The sequence below is a fragment of the Oculina patagonica genome, chromosome 11 (genome assembly GCF_052425735.1).
Source record: "Oculina patagonica isolate OP01 chromosome 11, crgOcupat, whole genome shotgun sequence".
In the NCBI taxonomy this organism is placed as follows: Eukaryota; Metazoa; Cnidaria; class Anthozoa; order Scleractinia; family Oculinidae; genus Oculina; species Oculina patagonica.
In genome coordinates, this window is record NC_135768.1 from 10,588,381 (window position 1) to 10,603,521 (window position 15,141).

The 15,141-nt window shown below is 39.9% G+C and overlaps 1 protein-coding gene and 1 long non-coding RNA gene across 4 annotated transcripts in view; one reads left to right on the plus strand and one right to left on the minus strand.

Annotated features, from left to right (window-relative positions):
* Positions 1–15,141, plus strand: part of LOC144630246 (uncharacterized) — a 148,550-nt gene that overhangs the window by 64,250 nt on the left and 69,159 nt on the right. The gene's annotated exons all lie outside the window — the stretch shown is intronic.
* LOC144630265 (uncharacterized) lies at positions 13,338–14,936 on the minus strand. Of its 3 annotated transcripts, XR_013566489.1 has the most exons (4): positions 14,746–14,936; positions 14,345–14,557; positions 13,961–14,026; positions 13,831–13,847 (listed from the first exon to the last, which is right to left on the minus strand). It is a non-coding gene; the product is annotated as an uncharacterized LOC144630265 (long non-coding RNA). The 3 variants fall into 3 exon arrangements; XR_013566488.1 differs by having other exon boundaries at positions 13,338–14,026; XR_013566487.1 differs by lacking the exons at positions 13,831–13,847; positions 13,961–14,026 and having other exon boundaries at positions 14,149–14,557; positions 14,746–14,922.

The window sequence follows — 15,141 nt, forward strand, 5'->3', positions numbered from 1 at the left end:
GAGGTGATCTAGTTTTTCATTTTGCTGTCTAAAGGAAGTTTGCCGGAGGACATCATTAAGTCCTATGAAGGTGGAAGTCTAACGATTTGGAAGTTTTGCGTCGGCTGTTATTGTACCTTAGAACAAAGCTTTAACGGGTTGAACTCTTGACTCGGTACAGTTTTGCTAGGTACAAATAGCGTTGTGCTTGCTTTAGACGGCAAAGGTCTTCAGCCACATCAACTAGGATGGGGGAGCAGTGATGGCGCAGTAGTGAGAGCGCTCGCCTCCCACCAATGTGGCCCGGGTTCGATTCCGGCCTGGTACCATATGTGGGTTGAGTTTGTTGTTGGTTCTCGTCCTTGCTCCGAGGGTTTTTCTCCGGGTTCTCCGGTTTTCCTCCCTCCACAAAAACCAACACTTCTAAATTCCAATTCGATCGGGAATCCGAGGGCCACAGGTTTGTCAGTCGAAGACTGTTACGTGCAACCCTCGTAAAACAAAGTTGATTGATTGATTGATTGATTTGACTCGGAACTAGACTTTAGGGCTGATTTGAAGGCGGTCATGGCGATATTCGGCTTGAACTCTTCCTTGGCTGGAGACTTAGAAAAATTCTGTTGTAATGTCCGGGGGTATTGGTTCCTTTTATAACGATTTTTTCCACATCCGGGGTATTACATTGTGAATAAGATGGAAAGGTTGCAAAGAGCGCAGCTGATGGTCGAAAGGAAATCACTTCAAACCCTTATGTGAGAAGAATTCTCTTCATTTGATGATTATTTTGCCGTTTGGCTAAGCTAGCAATCAGAGCGGCCTGTGATTCGATAGTCAGCAGCAATTCGATATGCGGGGTTTCCGGCCGTGAATTGACATGAACTATGACCGAATGGTCTCGCTGAGTCATGAATTATTTAGTTATTTTAATCCCGAATTCGTTGAAAATGAAGCGATCGTCGATGTAAAATGCTTTCTGATAGTTCATTTTAGACCATGCATGGATTTAGAAAGCTTTAGTCCATCTCTCGCTCCGGCGCTTTAAAAATTTGTTTTCATTTGATGTTATTTCATGTTGTAAACAAGTTAATTAAATTGGTAGAATTCATGATTTGAACAAAATGCCGTAAATGCAGTCTTTTTGGTTCATAAAGAGATTTATTAGAGTAATTTACGTTGAACATGAGCTACAACTAGTCGATTCATGCAAAGCTTCTTGCAAAAATATGTCTTTAGAACTAGAGCTGTGTCAAAATCTTTAGACACCTTTTATTAAATCAAGACAGATATTGTAGCCTTTTAACTTTTTTAAACTTGACTTAAAACTCATAGCACTAAATTACAGTTGTAACTTCTACTGTTAATTGACAGATCGAACCTTTTTCCTTGATCTCTTATCCTTGATCTTTATTTTCCAGGAGACTACCGATCGCGTGACGGCAGCCTCGTCCCGGGTCCCCAGCGACGTTGGCGTGACGCTCGTCTACTCGCCTGACTACTACTTCAATAATTTGCATTTTAACCAGCAAAGCAGTGTAATAACAGCACTGGAGCATGGTCGTAAACTGTGGAGCTTCCAGAAGCAGGTCAATTGCATTAGCCACCTTTATCACTTCGTAATTGGGTGGTTGTACCGAGAGTTTTATTTTTAACTCTCGAAAGTTGATTATTGTCACGCCATAAATGATCGAAATATTAAGTTCGGTGTCCATTCCGTAAGTAACGACGATGCTGTAAGTACAATCCTCGACAAAATTCTTGGGACACTTACGTACTATTTTTTCCCACATGAAACACGAAAATATCTAGTAATTGCCCCTCTCTCCCTTTCTAGACATCAACAAAACAATGCCTCCAGTTGCTGCCTATTTTTGCAACATTGCAAAGGAAGGGGTATCAAATGGTCTTTGCGAGAATTTGCGAGCATGCGAGCAAAGCGTTTTTCTTTGCGAGCACGAGCACTGACAAAAGTTAGCCTTGCGAGCAACGAGCACTTTTCAAAAAGTTACACCACTGAAAACCGAGCATGCGAGCACTTGTAAAAATGTGCGAGCACGAGCAAACGAGCACCCACTAAAATTTTGCGAGCATTGCGAGCACGGCGACATTTTGAGGGACCATTCATGACCCCTAAAGGAGGGAAGGAGGATCTCTATTTCATGGCGTCCGTGACGAGTTATCGCGTTATTTTTGTTAAACGAGGTGTTCCAAGCACTTTTGTCTGGGTTTGTATCACAGGCGTACGACCCCTGGTGTTTCAGGTCATTGTAAGTTTGAGAATTTGATGTCGAATTAGAAATCTGAATTCTGTTAACTGGCGATACAGGGACAGGATTCACGAAGCTATCCTAAAGCATTGTTTCTTAACAATAGGCTATCGTTTTAATACCAATAGCTTATTGTCATAAAACTAGCCCACAACAATACTTGAATCCGGCTTCAGGAGACTAAAATTCTACTGCAAGCTTAGCAGTACTAATAAGACCGTTTTCGTGTCATGTTTGTATGAGCCACTTTAATTTCAAAACGGGCGGCCTTCTGAACATTTTCTAAATTCTGCTTTTGCAATATAACTCATCAAGTCGATCAAGATAATTTATCTGGTTGGACCATTTATTACCTTCTCAAATTTGTTGATCTTCGAGATACTAACTAGGTTTACCAAAGCTAATATCTCGATCCAAACAATTTATGCTGGTTTGTTTAGCTATAAGCAAAGGTTTAGATATAAAAATAAACGATAGAAAAACGAACGATGTTTCGGTTTTTTTTGTGAACTCGATAATGGCGTCATGACGACTGACAAATGTCGTTCGTTTTTATGGTTTATTTTTACTTGTTAAGCTCTATCTCCAGAAACACGGCACAGTCATGGGTACACGCATGGCTCCATCGTACGCTTATCTCTTCCTCGCCAAATTCGAGACAAACGCACTCACGCATGCGCCACACCAGCCACATACTTGGTGGCGATACATTGACGACATTTTCATGATATGGACTCACACGGAAAACGATCTATTTAACTTCATCTCTTACCTCAACAACCTTCATCCCACTATCAAATTCACTTCGCACCATTCATCCACCTCTATCTCTTTTCTTGACGTCAAGGTCTCGCTTAACCAGTTAGGTAAAGTTGAGACAGATCTCTATACTAAACCTACAGACAAACATCAGTACCTCCTTCACTCATCATGTCACCCCTTACACACCAAACGAGCCATTCCATTCAGTCTCGCCCTCAGATTACGACGTATATGTTTCTCTGACGAAACTTTCACATTACGGACCAACGAACTTATCAAGTACCTTAACGACTGTGGCTACAATCTCTCTTTCCTCAAACATGAGATCCAGCGCGTTCACACTATAACACGCAACGAAGCACTCAATCCCAATCAGACCACACCTGACCAATCCAGTCGCGTACCTCTTGTTATTACATACAACCCTGCCATTCGTTCTATATCATCTATCATACAAAAACATTTCAGCATTCTATCTTCGTCACCACGTTGCGCCAACGTTTTTAAATCTTTACCTCTTGTTGCTTTTCGACGGACTGACAACCTTAGTGACATATTAGTTAGATCTAAATTACGGATAGTCACACAAACCAACGTATCCAAGGGATCCTTTAGATGCGGCAAAGTCCGCTGTGTTACTTGCCCCTACATTACCGGCGGCCGTACCAACTACACTTTTTCTGCTACTGGAGAGACTAGACCCATCCCTAATCATATCGACTGTGACTCCAAAACCTCATCTACATGGTACACTGTCGACGTTGTAACAAACAATATAAAGGAGAAACTAAAAGACGACTTAAACACCGCTTTAACGAACACAGACGACCAGTAGACAGATCCACCCTCACCTCCAGACCAACTGCGGTCTCAGACCATTTTCTTTCCGACGACCATTCGCCTAACGACATAGAACTTATTCCACTAGAACTCATACATTCATCCCGTGACGCTATACGCAAAGCTAGGGAAGCGTATCTTATCGAGAGGGGTCAAACCTAAGGTAACCGGTCGTTTCGCCTACGAGTTGTTTCGCTAACGACCAGTTCGCTAACGAGTTAGGTCGATTCGCCTACGTCTGAAGTCGTTTCGCTAACGAGCCGTAGGTCGTTTCGCTAACGTATTATGAAGATTCATATTTTATAATATGTACTAATAGAACATAACAATAACAAATCAATCCGTTGGTTCTATTTCAACGGTTATTTTTTAATTGTAATCTTATTATCTTTAGTCTTGGGTGTTTAAATTGAACGATTTTTATTAAGTTGTTCATTCCCTAATGAGGTCAGGCCCTAAGGGAGGGGGGGTGCGATGGGTGCGTCCGCAGCCCCCCCCCCCCGCCCACACACACACACACACACACACACGTGCCTTGGAGGTCCGCTTATTGTGAAAACATATATTAAAATAAATAAATTAAGAGACTATTCACAAACAATATGGTCCTTTGGGTAGAAGGTCCACCATTTGTAGATTTGCGTGGTATATTTTGGAACAAATTATGTGATTCTAGTTAACTTCAACGGTACATTCTACCTAATGTCCTTCATTGATCTTCATTGTCAAACCGTTCGAAATGCCATAAACATTCCCAGGCGTACCAAAAAGAGAGGAGACTGAGTACTAGTACTTTTTGGGCTCGGAAGCACCCAAGAAGGTTGGAGCTTGCCACAGTGATACTGCTAAGAGTTCAACAAACCGACTCTGGCTGATTTATGTAATTACCAATTGACACTGAAATGAAGAATTCTATCTTTTTTCCTGTTTTCCTTTTATGTACTGCCGTTACGTTTTCAAGGTTGTGATTCGCAAAATACGATTTGAATTTAAAAATGTACCAGAATTATTATCGCTGTTACCTTTATTTTTACCTGCCTTTCTCCTTACCAACTGTCATCAAAACGCACGAAATGCTGTCCCAGATAACCTTTTTTTTTTAATTTCCTGGGGGAATATTACCCCAAGACCCCCCTACGTTTCACGCCTGTGACGCTCAAAATTGCGGGCCGAAGGCGCTCATACGCACCCTCCCATGCAAAATCCTGGTTACGGGCCGGGACTCGGGGGTGGAAGAGGAATAATGAATAACGGGATAAAACATAAAATGAATAAGGAATATTTTAGGTTTCAATGCTTGGAATAATGAATAAGTCATTTCCAGTAAAGGAATAATGAATAGCGGTTATTCAACGTGCACGAACATTATCTTCCTATCTGAACCTGATATCTGAATTGTGAATTATCTGTCGGAATGGTTCATTTGACAACAACTATCTGTTATCAGTCAAATTACCAAGGGTGATGATCAGCATTTAATCAGAAATCAATTTCTTTTCCTGTGGATTTTAGTGTGATTGGTGCCTCATTTGTACGTTCATCTGAAAACGTTTCAACTTTTGGCTCATTCTGCATTAAAACATTAGAAAATTTGTCAGCAAACGTGACGTCAGCGATATCTTCACGATTTTTCTCAGTTAAAGAAAGCCTGGTTATTCAACAAATTCCCCCCCCCCCCCGCCCCCCGAAATATGTATCTTATGTTTTGCTGTAGACGTGCATAAAACTGCTTAGAAATCTTACCCTCAGTGGGAAATAAGCACTGATATATTTAGAGAAATTTTCTTGACTGGAAGCAGCGTTTTGGATTTTTTGGAGAAACTTTCGAGCAACTTTTTTTTTATTTTTGGAGCAACTTTTTAAGAAATTAAAAGCAAATTTTTGGGAAATCTCGAGCAACTTGTGGAAAGCCCTAAAGTGATCTTCAACCCATGTGAGCGGATTTTGGGCAGTGTTTACGGTTCAATTACTGGGTTAAAATAACGAGTTGTTTTTCAACGGAAAAGGAGAATGGGTGGAGAAAATGATCAAGAATTGTTGTTCAGTTGTTCAACGAGTGGATAACACTATCCACCCGATAAATCTCAATGCAATGGATAAGTGTTAAAAAAGCAAACTGTGGTACCCACCGGATAATGACTTATCCAGTGGGTAATGTTATCCATCTTTTGAACAACTGGGGCCTGGGTCGAATCTGAGTGAATCTGATATGTTTGCATTATATTGTGATGAATGAACCGATACTTTGGGGACCGTTCATTGTTTACAGGGTGGGGTGGTGGGATTTGAGGGGGACCAGGCCAAAAAATGGGGGGTGTAAGGGGAGGGGATACTCAAAGTAATTACCTTTTAGTGTGTATGATGGCATCTAAAATAGTGCAAAACTTCTACCAGAATGCCTAAAATAGCGTTCTGAGGCTCGAAAAATGTAAATTTTTCCGGGGGAGCATGCCCCCGGACCCCCCTACTCTGTTATGTACCGATCAAGTCGACCCACCAACAATTTGGTTGCAAACAAAGCTGACCCGAAGTAATCAACACAGCAACAATCACGTCCCATCAATACACTAGCAGTATTTTTGTTGTCCGACTTTAAACTTCTATTAATAATAATAAAGATATTTTAGCAGGGAGCCCACGTCACAAAAAGGTGGTTTTTAGTGGGGCCCTGCATAAAATAAATAACAAAAATGATAAAAATGGTTAAAAAGTGAAAGTTAAAGATAGAAGATGTAAAAAGTTAAATTTTAAAAAATGAATATAAGAAATTTAAAAACTTATCAAATACTTCTAATATGTCTTTTAAAAGTTAAAATGTCAGATGCGCTTTTTGCTTTGTCGGGTGAAATGTTCCATTCGTGAGCAGCTTGATTAATAAAACGGTTCAGGCCCAGGGAGCGACATGACTTGGGTCTACAAATGTCATTTCGTCCACGAGTATTATTCGAAATTTAGCTTGATACGTTTTACTTGTCATTTTTATTTTTATTTTAGATGGCAGGGTAAAAATATCTGATGATGAGGGAGGGCCATTATATCTAACAGGCACTGCCTGATCAAATCCCACCCCTACACCATAAAAAATGAACGGTAGCTTAATTTAGGCAATAGGGAATAATGAATAACAAGAAAAATCTAAAAATGAATAATGAATAAGTCGTGAAAATGTGAAGGAATTACGAATAAGTCAGTTTCAATAATTCCTTTTCCACCTCCGATACGCGATCGCCCGCCTGTAGCTATAAATAATCATTCACCTATTTTAAAAATATTTACGAATACGCTGCGCTCTGTTTGTGTAAAATAGTTTTTGTGTGTTATTCAAGCGTTTGGCTCGGAGCGAGTGCAAGTCGTACAATTTACTCGGAACGTGCTAAATATTGTTTTCTGGATATTTCCACTTTTTGTTTTGAGTTTATTTTGGGAATCGAAACGAAAATTGCAAGCCCAGCAAGAATGTGTCAAGGCACGGGCCGTATGTACTGTCGTGAATTGTAATAAACGTCGTCGTAAATTGTAATAGCTGTCATAAATTGTAATACAACATGATTGTATGGAGTACCGTCGTGTACCGTATGTGTACCGTATAGTGTTTCATACATGAAGTAGTGACCGACAGGTCGTTTCTTCGGCTGTTTCTTCGACGTTCAAACACCCCTCTGTAACAGACCTGGTGAAACCCGACTTGGTGGGTTATTTTGCCCTCCCTGGTGCAATTTTGACCTCCCTGGTCCCTGGTGATTACCCAAAAAATCCCTGGTCAATTTTATTTCTCCCCGGTGAAGAATTTTGTTTACCTGGTCAGGAAAAATCAACCAGAAAAATCAATAAAAATCTTTCTGAAACCAACCAAACGACGCGCGGCAAAAAGATAATTTAATAATTGATTATAACTTGATGTAAATAGCAAAAAGTAATTGTTAACTTTTTCTATTGTTTTTGTCGCTTGTTCTGTTGTCATGCACGTCACTGAAGAGACAAAACACATCTGTTTCCTTTTCTGTATGTAATTCGAGCTTGTGAATGATTCAGAGCGATTTGAACAGCGCGCGTGGCCCAAAGCGAATGTATGGAAGTATTTTCGACCCGGCTATCTACAGCGTTTTATAGAATAACTACGCAGAGGATAATCAGCTTGACCGATATAATTCTTGGTGAGTATTAAGTGGCTTTTTCCCGTCGATTAAGCGGCGTTTGATGCTGTAAATATCGTGTTAACTTTGCAGCCCGCCGGCATAATGTGATGTAAAAAAATACGCAAGTAATTCAAGTACATTCAAGATCATTCAAGTGGCGTATTACGCTAAATTTTAATTAAGTTGCCTCAAATTGTAAGTACAGTGTAAATAGTACTTTATGTTGCTTTCACCTGCATGAGACTAATGATGCCTAGCTTAAGGACAGCAGTCATTAACACGTATTTCATCGCTCGCTAAATCCGAAAAAATTGACAATTCATTCGACCTGTAAAAGATATAAGCAGACGGTTTTCTTATTTTGATTCAACGAATCGAGAGCCACTTTTTGAACAATTTGCATTTGTAACGGTAGACGGACGACACAGTTTAATTCTTTCCCCCCCCCCCCCCCCGCCCCCTACCCCCTTGCTTCTTCCGTTTTGCGCTGGCGTCCAGATTTCTCGCCGTTCTCACCGCGCGCTCATCGATCGAAAAAACACGAAAAAATAGAGGGCTGTGGACAGTCTATCTCGCAGTGTTCTGTGTGCGCGCTCGCTCGCTTTGTTTGCTTTCTTGCGTTGAAAAATCGAGGGGCTGTAGACATCTTTGGAAATATTGAATTTCCCGTTTCTCCAGAAACGGAAAATTCCCTTGATTTATTTCGGCGGGTGTAATCCGTCAAGCGCAAGGTTGGTTGCCTGGTAAAGCACGTTCCCCTTCCAAAAAAAAGGAACTAAGAATGGTGAATTCCACCGAATTGCATTGCGCATCCTTGCTGCGCATAAGTTTTCTATTTTTCTTTCGCTCGCTTCACTCGCTTCCCGCCCCTCTCCCCTGAAATCTTCGATTCCTGTACAATAAAAATAGTTTTTGATATAAGATCAAAGTCTATTTTGTTGAGCTAGACTAATACTTAAATGCAGTATTGATTTTTTTTCTAGAAACAATAGTTCCCCATTCGGATTACTGGGGTTCCTATAGACTGTTCACAGCCCTCTATTTTTTTGTGTTTTTTCGATCGATGAGCGCGCGATGAGAACGGCGAGAGAACTGGAGGCCAGCGCAAAACGAAAGAAGCAAAGGGGTGGTTTTCGAGAGGCTGTGGACAGTCTAGGGTTCCTAATATACCTTGTGGGTAGTATATTTACTATAATGCCCATCCATTTTACACAAAAACTAGCGCGGTGACCCCCATTTTTTATTTCATTTTTTTTAATGCTCAAAACATAATTGTAACCTGGACCAACTTACAGAAAATTTTTAATACTCCTTCTATTTCAGTGGAATCGCCTTAACTAAAAAGTTCTAGAAGTAATATTTTAAGCTGCCTGGTTGCGTATGAAACTCTCTTCATAACCCACGAAATGTGATCTCGGGATGTCTAATCTTTCAAAATTTCCCGGGGTGGCTTGCCCCTGGACCCCCAGTAGCTAACACCTCCGGCGTTTACTCGATTGCATCCGTCGTTTTAAGTTATGCCTACTGGCTGCAAAGAACTGGAACAGTAACTTGCATCTAATGGAAGTTTAATCATTTTAAGGCGGTGGCGTCAGTTCATCGACTTATATCATTAGGCGGTTGGCGGAATTTGTTCTCCTGTTCGTCATCGCTTGTGCATGCATTGCGTGCCGTTTATGATGCTCTGATGGGCAAAGACTTGCGGGAATTTCAGAGGATTTAAGGAATATAAGCCCGGCGACTGCTTCAAGTCCAAGTGCAATCTGACAGTGACAATGATTTGCAAAATTTGACCCATTGCGGAACTAGTGGCGGTAATGCTTAAAGTAGTTCTTATACAAGAAATTTAGTCCGATGGCTTTATTCCATCCTGTTTTTCCTTTGCCTCTTTTCTTCGTGTAAGAGCAGAATACAAAGTGTACGTTACTTCATTTGTTTACAAACAATGTGATAAAAACGACATCGGTGCGGAAAGTTATGTACGATTGCCCCGCTCAGTTAATTGCAAATTGGGTGACAGATTTTTTGTGTGTATAAATGATTTAATAAATCATCGACCTCCGCTGTGAAAAAAAGATCAACCTGGTGGATTTTTGACTTCCCTGGTCGATTTTGTGTTGAAAACTTGGTGGAAAATCAGGTGTCACCAGGTCTGTTACAGAGGGGTGTGTTCAACGTTTTGCGATGGAAAATCTTTGCTGTACGCCATCAAGGAAGGAAAAGCACGAAGTTACTGCCTTGAGCCGATTTATAGGCTACATCAAGTCGAAGTTTGTATGTCAAATATTGTTATTTTAAGTGGAATCATCGAGCGAAATTCGAATAGTAACAAACGTACGTCCGTAACAATCAAAATGTAAGTCAAGCTTCCCTTTTTAAACACGATTTATTCTCTTTCAATTGAACTGCAATGCATTTATATATATTTTTTATTTATTTCTGATGGTTTTAGGTATGTCTGCGAGGCCAGTTGATGAAACTCCTCGTCCTGACGAGTCCCTCAAAATGGCTGCAAACATGAAGATCTTTGAAATTGGGCAAGTTTACACAGCTGTAAATATTTCATTAAGACGATACCGGTTTTATGAACATTTTCTATTACATCTACTTTTCGGCTGCGTTGGTTTGATTTTAGTAGACCGCCTCACTTTTTCAAAAATAAAGTTTGAATCTGAGCCGTTTTCAGGTGTTTCGTCAAGGTGTGTGATAGGGGTGTCCTTAATGTTTAGCTGCTGGCTTGATTCGAGCTCAATGTTCGTGAAAGTTGGCCCGTGTGATAAATTAAAAAGCCATTATATAACTACCTGTCGTGTTTGTTTGGTACAGAAGGTGTTAGTTCTTTTTTTAATTAATTTTCAAAGTTGTGGTAAATTTAAGCCTTGACAGTGGTCGTTACAAGCGCTCCTCGGGTGAACTGAAAATCCTAAAAACTCGAAAAAAATTAATGATCCGGTCAAGTGAATTGTGTTTTTAGTATAAGTACATGAAAGTCTTGCAACACACACGAGAAGAAATGAGCGAAATCTATTTTTCAAGCCAGATCGACCAGACCGGTATTACAGACACATTTTCTTAAATTGTCACGTTAAAACAAGTAAAACGAGCTATGAGGAAGATAATGACGTAGTCAAACACAACAGATTAACGGCATTTCTTAACAGTCAATAGTAGTAATGGCGGTTCTTCTTTCTTTTTTCCGTGTTTTCCTTTGATTTTTACAACCCCATCGACCTTGTCTTCCTCAATATTTATTGCCGTCATATTGATTTTGTGACCAGTTCTTGCTGTTTTCAGGCTCCACGGCAATGATGCTGTGGTATCAGACCACCCATTGTAACTCCGAACTCCTATTTTCACAGTGATGTTTAATTAAATAATTTTGTTTGGATGGCTTTTTTATTTTATTTTGGCTGAAAGAATTGTCCGGTGAATATCCCTTTTTATAATAGTATCGGCGGAGAAAGGTTGAAGTCAGATAACTAAAAATAAATGTTAAAAAGGTAAAAACTAAACAAACAGGGAAGTTGACCTTTCACATTCCGTGCTAACCTTCCTGAGAGTGAGAGGCTGGGCAATGCAATTAAGTAATAACAAGAGAGTAATAAGGTACCATTTCTACCCTTTTATTTAGAAAAAAAAACTAGCTGTGAACCTGAATTTTGTTTTGTATTTTCTTTCTTTTATCAAAATAATGCACATTTTTGGAAAAAAAAATTGCCGGAGCCTCTCACTAATTCCCTTCGCTGTACGTCGCCAGAGTTTAGGGGGGTCCTTCTTGGACTGGCACTAGTTACGGGCGCGAAATATTATTTTTTTCCAATGTAGTTTTTCTCATTTCAACAAATTCACCATTAAAGCATTACCAAACGATCAAAAATGGCCTGCCAGGCTGCCATTAGAAACTGCTCTAGATCTGTTAGGTACGTACGGGTTTAGGTTTTGTTTTTTGGGCGTTTTTGGTTGCCCCCCCAAAAAAAAAGTTAAGAATAGAGTGTGATAATACTGCTTACTACAAAACACGACAATGTGTTATTACAATTTGCGATAGGTGCATTATTACAATTCACGACAACTGTTATACAATTTATGACAGGTATTACAATTCACGACGATATAACAATTTACGACAGTACAGCTGTGACACGTCATCGTGCCAGGGAAATTACCTGCTAAAACATGCAGTCAGGTATCACGTGACTTCTTTTCGCTGATAGCTGTGTTATTCGAGCAAAATAGCAGTTTAACTTCAAGAACTTGGTTTTTAAGCTTCTTTAATTTTTACCGAAATCAATTTATACCTTTCAAGCGGTTTGAGTGTGTTTTATTTAAGATTCGGAACAAAATGAATGTTTGCATGCGTAATTCAGCTCACGCATATTCCGTGACTCACGCAAACACGACTTGTGTTTTTTTTTTAAGTGACTGCTTTTTCAAAGATTTTTTACAGTGCGGTGATGTGCCTTTCTAGCCAAAAAACGGAAAAAAGTGGCCAAACATTAACTGCCCGGTTTTAAGCTGCTTGAAGTTTATTGTTATTTATACCATGCCATAGAAAATACAGCCAATCATACTACAGGAAAACCGTTGTATATTCGACGATATTCAACCCAACCTTCCCATCGTGCGCTGCGATCTTATTCTCGATGAAATTAAGTGAGCGTATTTTCTATGGCATGGTATAAAATAGTTACACAACACTTTCTCGTGGTATACTATGGAATATCCCACTTGTCCTTGTATTTTCTTCGTATACATACTCGCCTAAAGGCTCGTGTGTATACCGAGAAAATACAAGTGTCGTGGGATATTTCATAGTATACCACTCGAAAGCGTTGCATAACTAGTATATATTGATTTATTTTTTGGCACTGTCTCCGATTCTTACGGACATAAAACAAAAGAAACTAAATAATTTAGAGCTTAAAAGAAGTCACCCTAAGCTAGAGTTAAGTTAGATTTGATAATCCGATATTTTCTGACTGGATTTCTAAGTTATAGAATCAATAAAAATTAAGTACAAAACTTTTCGACTTGTTAATATTTTAATATTTTTTGAATGCTTAAGTTCCAGTTTCCCAAGAAAACATTATTCCTTCCTTTCTATCTAGCTGAGAACCAAATAGATTCAAGAATTTGGTTAAGAATATCATCTCAGTACTAAACAACTGAAGACATGAACACATTTTATTTTGAATAGGGGTTTAATGATACCCACTATCTGTAGCTAAATAAATCTGCTCTTTAATTTGGAAAACCGCGGTTAGCTATAGTGCTCATTCAAACATGCGCGCGGTAAAAATCGAGGTTACAAAATTCTCTCTATGACGTCAATTTTTTCGCTGTGCTGTGCGTCGCCAGACGATTTCAGTCACCGGCGCGTCTTGTTTTCAAGAAATGAATGCTGGAGAAAAATATCGACAAGAACGCGATAGCGTTGTTGCTTCGCAAACTTTCTTAAGAGCTTCAGTAATCTACATTTGAAAGCTCATAACTGAAAGGTGAGATTTCCCAAGTTTAACAAAAAAAAGTTCACTGGCTTTGTGCGAAGGAACATCTTTCAAGGGGTCTGAAGCAACAGGAACATCTTTTAAGTGGACCTTGATAAATGCTCCTCGAGTGCAAGATCCGAGTCATTATCGTCCTCAACCTCCGTCATATAAAGACTAGGAACCAGACCTCGTACGCCGTTCACGTCCGCCTCGAAGCAACCATTGATGTCCATGTCACCGAACACCGTCAGGAAGTTTCCTTCCTTGAGTTTGAGCTCCAATTCGGGGTGCTCACAGGCAGGCGACTTGTAAGGGTCGTAATCAAACAACGCCACAAAGCGCTTGGCTTTTTGGCCCGGAGGTGAAGGCTCAAACGACTTAAAACAAAGAGAGGAAAAACTGTTAGGAAAATAACCGCGGCTTGCATAACATGTATGACACAAAAAAGTGTTCCACTACAACATAGTTAGTAACTATGATTACAACTTACTTTGGGTGAGCGTCGCGGGGATCATTGCTTTTCTAACCTGCTTTGTAAGCTTTCTTCAACTAAGTCCTAAAACATAACAAACCAGGGGCAAAATAGTTAACACCCAAATCAGTGTACACTCGAATGTACGAAAAACAACATGGAACGACGACTTTTGAGGGCACAGGTCGAAAGTAATCATGTTAACTGCTTGTTGCTTGGTTTTTCTCAGGGTTCTCCGGTTTTCCTCCCTCCAGAAAAACCAACATTTCCAAATTCCAATTCGACCTGGACAGAGGACCCGCATGAAAACCAGCTAGCGCTGATGTGGCTTCCTCTCTAAATATAGCAATTTTTTTAACAGCTTAAAAACACTAAACGGACTAGTTCTAATCTTTCACAAACCTCCGGGTCTCGTTTAGTTATCTTTCGCTCTTGCTCCCACTGAGCCGAGAGTTCTACGAAGTTTTCCGGTGAGTAACCGTAGCTTCGGATCTTCGACATATCGTCCAGAGCTGAAGTTGCGATGAAATGACGTAGCTCTCGAATTTCTTCGCACAGTTTGTCTACAAGTTCGTCCTTTTCTTTGCACGCTCTTTTGAGTAACGAGATCTTGGCCTGGAAGTAGCAAAGAAAGAAAAGAAGGAAAAATTCGAATGGTTCATTGATAGTTACAAATAGATAAAAAAAGAGAAGAAGAGAGCAGACAGACAGACAGGTGGACTGATGGCAGACAGAGGCTAACAGAAAGATAAAGACGGACAGATTGTCAGTCAATCAGTCAGTCAGCCAGCCAGACAGTTTACCTTAAGAGTTGAGATCGGCATCTCCGCATCATCCACTAGCTGCGAATTAAAAAATAAACACCACAATTTACAAGAAAATACTGTCTATATTACCAGTTTATTCTCAACTCGACGACTAGTGTTGCACTTTATTTCGTTACCATATCAGGCAATTGCTTACGAGAAACTTACAATCAGGAATTACCGTTAAGTCGCATACAGATTTGAAAGTCATTCTAGCTAATTTGGGTTGGTTTGTCTTCTTTACTTTTTTAACTAAACGCCGATTTTTGAAACTTAAATATATACTAGTTATGCAACGCTTTCGAGTGGTATACTATGGAATATCCCACGAGTCATTGTATTTTCTCGGTATACACACGAGCCTTTAGGCGAGGGTGTATACGAGAAAATACA